This window comes from Dipteris shenzhenensis, chromosome 18 (assembly GCF_047967505.1).
Source record: "Dipteris shenzhenensis isolate YYH24624 ecotype China chromosome 18, Dip_SZ_1.0, whole genome shotgun sequence".
Classification (NCBI taxonomy): Eukaryota; Viridiplantae; Streptophyta; class Polypodiopsida; order Gleicheniales; family Dipteridaceae; genus Dipteris; species Dipteris shenzhenensis.
In genome coordinates, this window is record NC_141613.1 from 35,820,478 (window position 1) to 35,825,116 (window position 4,639).

General features: G+C 45.7%; 1 pseudogene; it reads left to right on the top strand.

The window, feature by feature from the left end:
* Positions 1 to 258: 258 nt before the first annotated feature.
* LOC147891167 (F-box protein At5g39250 pseudogene) lies at positions 259 to 1,844 on the top strand (annotated as a pseudogene).
* The last annotated feature ends 2,795 nt before the right edge of the window (positions 1,845 to 4,639 follow it).

A 4,639-nucleotide genomic window follows, 5' to 3' on the forward strand; every position in this document is an offset into this window, starting at 1 on the left:
GGATCAGTGTTGCTTTCCTTTTTTGAGTTTGGGACCAAATCTCTACAGGTAGTATAGCCGGAAAGTGCAAGAGTGCACTATCTCAGATTCGGATGCCCTTCGCAGTGTGGCGAGAGGGTAGTATTTTGGGTCCATTTCGGGCCCGTCGGCATCCGTCCTCGCGGCGGTGCTATGCGGGAGTCGATTTTCCGGTCTCCAGCGGGGCAATGCAAGAGCTCAAGAGTGCTATGATGGAGTATCGTGGGAACGGGCTCTTATAGCCGAAGTCCCTGCTTCTGAGATGGGCCTAAAGCCAACTTCTTCTGCATTGCAAAAGCTTCCATCGCCATAGCCAACTTCTTCTGCATTGCAAGCTTCCGTCGCCATAGCCAAGCTTCCTTGCAAGCTCTCCCATGGCAGACAGCCCCTTCCCCTCTGAAATCCTCAAGTCTATCTTCCCTCTTCTCGATGGACCTCAGCTCGCCGCCTGCATGTGCGTCTCTCGCCAATGGAGAGACTCTGCCAAACAGGATCACCTCTGGAAATCCCTCTGCTCCCAGCTTTGGCCCTCTACCCTCCTCTCCTTCCGCACCGATTCCCCCCCCTTCGGCTCCCGACATGGCTTCCACAAGCTCTTCTCTAGCCTCTCTTGCCCCCGCAGATCGCGCGCCTTGCCGTTGGCTCAGCTCTCTTTCCTCGTCTTGGAGTTCTATGTTGATATTTGGCTTGATTCCATCCCTGTCTACTCCGACGTCGTCCCGGGCTCTCTAGTTCCGTCGGGTATCCTCGATCCCCCTGCAGGTATCTGTCAAAGCATGCGAGAGCATTTGCAGAGTCCTTCCTACAAGATCACGTTTCCCGTCTCCCCTCGTTTTGAGATGTCCTTTTCTGAGAAGATACATGTCTCGTTGCTCGCGAGGCGGTGTGACAGAGACCAGGTGGCTTGCATTATCGACAAGACGGGTTTTGATTATGTAGATGGGCCGGGCCGCAAAGCGCACGCTTACGATTTCTTGCAATTTTCGCCACGGTATCCCTTCGTGTGCGATATTAGGGCATGGTTGGGACTTTTGCTGGTCGATGCGAGAGAGGGGAAAATGGAAGTTTTTGGGATCGAGCTTGATTTTGGAGGAGCCGCAGATTCGGAGAACGAGGTCTTGTTGCTGCTTGAAATTCTGGACTGGAAATGATGGCGAGATGCACGAAAGGCCACACACTGCGTGCAGGTGTAAGGGTTGCATTTTGCTTAACACGTGACATTATACATTCGCACATCGCCCAGGAGGCCTTTGTACTATCCGGAATGTTTAAGCCATCTTCTTTACATCCCATCCATCAGCATGACATCAGCAATGGATTTCTTACAACTTTAAAAATGCGGGACACTTAAATCGCAAAATTGGAGACTTGCTGTTGCTGCACAGGACAGTTTCATTGAGAAACGTCGTTATGCATTGAAAGGAGTGGCTACTCAAAACTCAACTAGTGATACTATACGAGTTTTTATGAGAGATCCTGTAAAATAGTTAAGCTCTCAGGATGGGGGCTGGTACTTTGTCTGAACGATGCCTTCGTTCAAAGAACAATCATTTTACTACGATGAAAGACAGCATATTTTTTGGAGACGCAATGGTGGACGTCTTCAAAGTGCAAATGCATGCCAACGTTTTATGTGAAGTATCCCCATTCTACTTGGGGATTTTGGTTTATTTTAACCCAGTTATGCCATTTATACACAAAACTGTGGGAGCACTGGTAGGGGATATCATGTTCCTCGCCTGCTTTAACTAGTAAACTGACTGGCACCCTATTTGTTCAGAGAGGTTTGAGGTGATTCATATGAGACCTCAATTAAAGCTGTACGACACAACTTTAGTAATGGCTAATATCAAAAATTTGATTTGTTGTACTGTATATGAGTTTTGTTATGTGTTCTGTGTTTGGGTTGTAGTAAATGAGCTGGTCAATGTCACTGCTGTCTGCTGTTAAATACGCAAATCTTAGAGTAGGTTTTATGACCGGGTATATTGAGCTTTAAAGTTGCCCTGTGAGGTCAGTGTTAAGTAACTGTAGAGTGCTGTCATAACATGACGTTTCCAATGCTAAGTTTTGATCAAAGTCTTTGCTGTGGAAAGTTTAACATCTCGTGGATGACCAATTTCAGAGAGGGACTTTATTGTACGGATAGTATATGTGAAATGGATGGATTTATCTCTTCTAGATGCATGCTTGAAAGCTGAGGGAGCTCATGGTGAATTCTGCAACTAGCACGCACTTGTAAGGACATCAACATTGCTTTTCTGGGTCTTTGCCTGATACTCTCTCTCTCTCTCTCTCTCTCTCTGTGTTTGGGATAGCAAAATAGTTTTGACTTATTCACCCAGATTTTTGAACTGTAGGTTCTCCATCCTGGTGCTTCCATGGTATACCTTTTTGGCCAGTTTGGCCTTTTGATGAAGACTATTCTCTCTCTCTCTCTCTCTTTCTCTCTCTCTCTCTCTCCTTCTCAAACCCACCTGAAGGCAGGAGTAGTCCGATCTAAATTAGCTGCCATGCAAAATCACCTGCCATCATAGCTGAACAGACCTAGGGGCCTATATGTAGCCGTCTTGCCTGCACCCCTCCCCGCCCTCTTCCTTCTCCCCGAGCCTGTACTCTCCTCTACACTAGGCACCTACCCTAGTCACATGCCTTCTTATAAAGGGGCCACAGATAGGGCAGCGATCAACCCCCCCCCTTTTCCCCTTACGCCCCCTCCGATCCTGTGCTCCCGCCTCTACACTAGACACCTAACCTAGTCACATGCCTTCTCATAAAGGGGCCCACAGGTAGGGCAGCAAATAATCAAACAATTCTCGCATCAAGAGCCCTAGTAAATATAAAGGTCCTCCTTTAAGAAAACGGTCCTTTTCATTGGAAATTTCATTTGGAAAAGGGCCTGATCATAGGACATCAATTCCTTGTCAGGTAGGGCTTTCTAATGTTGCAAATAGCAGTCAGCTAGGAGGGAGAGAGAGGAGGGAGAGGGCAGCAGACATCCTCCCTTGCCTATAGGAGGCATTTTACACTCCTTCAGGTATCCCTCTCAAGCTGCACACAGGAGCAGGAGTAGTAGCCGCCTTATGATCTCCTAGTTAGTCTCTTCCAGCCTTCTGTTGGCTGTAGACTTGCCCAGCACTTGGCTGGATGTTTGTAGCACAATTCGTGCAGGATCTATTTGCTGTCCTACGTTCTCTTCAATTCCAGCTATTCATATTGAGCTTTCACAGACGGCCTTCTAAGCCTGGACAATTTTGAAGGATGCCTATGAGACAAATTAACTTGACAAGAGTACTCAACCTCCAGAATGAGGATGAAGGAGAAAACTTGAAATGTACTACATGCAATGATAGAGAAACTCAAATACTTACGGTGCACTGAGAGAGAAAGAAGTCGCACACAGCTAAACTGAAATATATTGCAAATGAAAGCTAACAGTATATTGAACCTTCTCATCTCTACTAGGCTTCTTGGAGGAGTACATAGTGAAGCCAAGAGTGTTGCAGCTCACGACAATGAGCCATGATGTAGAAACCAAGATAGTCACAGGTAGCAACTGAGATAATCATGGACTAATGGACAGAATGCCAGCCGACAACAACAAAGAGATTCTCGCCATAAACTGTGGAGTCACAATCAGCTATTCATATTGAGCTTTCACAGACGGCCTTCTAAGCCTGGACAAGTTTGAATGATGCCTATGAGACAAATTAACTTGACAAGAGTACTCAACCTCCAGAATGAGGATGAAGGAGAAAACTTGAAATGTACTACCTTCAATGATAGAGAAACTCAAATACTTACAGTGCACTGAGAGAGAAAGAAGTCGCACACAGCTAAACTGAAATATATTGCAAATGAAAGCTAACAGTATATTGAACCTTCTCATCTTTACTAGGCTTCTTGGAGGAGTACATAGTGAAGCCAAGAGTGTTGCAGCTCACGACAATGAGCCATGATGTAGAAACCAGGATAGTCACAGGTAGCAACTGAGATAATCATGGACTAATGGACGGTGTGATTGGACTTATTCTAGTCTTACAAAGGTATAATGGACGGTATGCCAGCCGACAACAACAAAGAGATTCTCGCCATAAACTGTGGAGTCGCAATCCACCAAGTGCTTCACCAAATTAAGTTGACATCCTTCTCAAATATCTGCATGCAATACCATGCAAATCCATGCAAATGCCGCGTGCCCAGTGGCTGCCTTAACCCCTTTATTTGATGCTAGCCAAACTAACTCCTACCAAAAGGCTTTCTTCTCTTAAACACTTCTTTCTGAAGATAGGAGATAGACTATCAAACTGATCCAAAATGACCATATCCAAAATAAGATTTCATTCATTCATTAGGCCTGCCCTATTGAATGTACGACAAAGGAGAAGACACTGCATCCCTGGTGATTTGTGTGATCTTTTCACACTGGCGGGAAAGATGAATTATTGACAACTCTGAACTATCGGCAAGTTCTATTTACTCTTGTTAAACTCTACACATGTTTGGAACTTTTGGCCTCCCGCAATTCTGTTGGGAACTCAGACCGGTGTTGAAAACAGTAGATAGCTCAGGAGTCAGGATTGAACGGACTTCGGAATCAGACCTTCGTCTCATTTCTTGT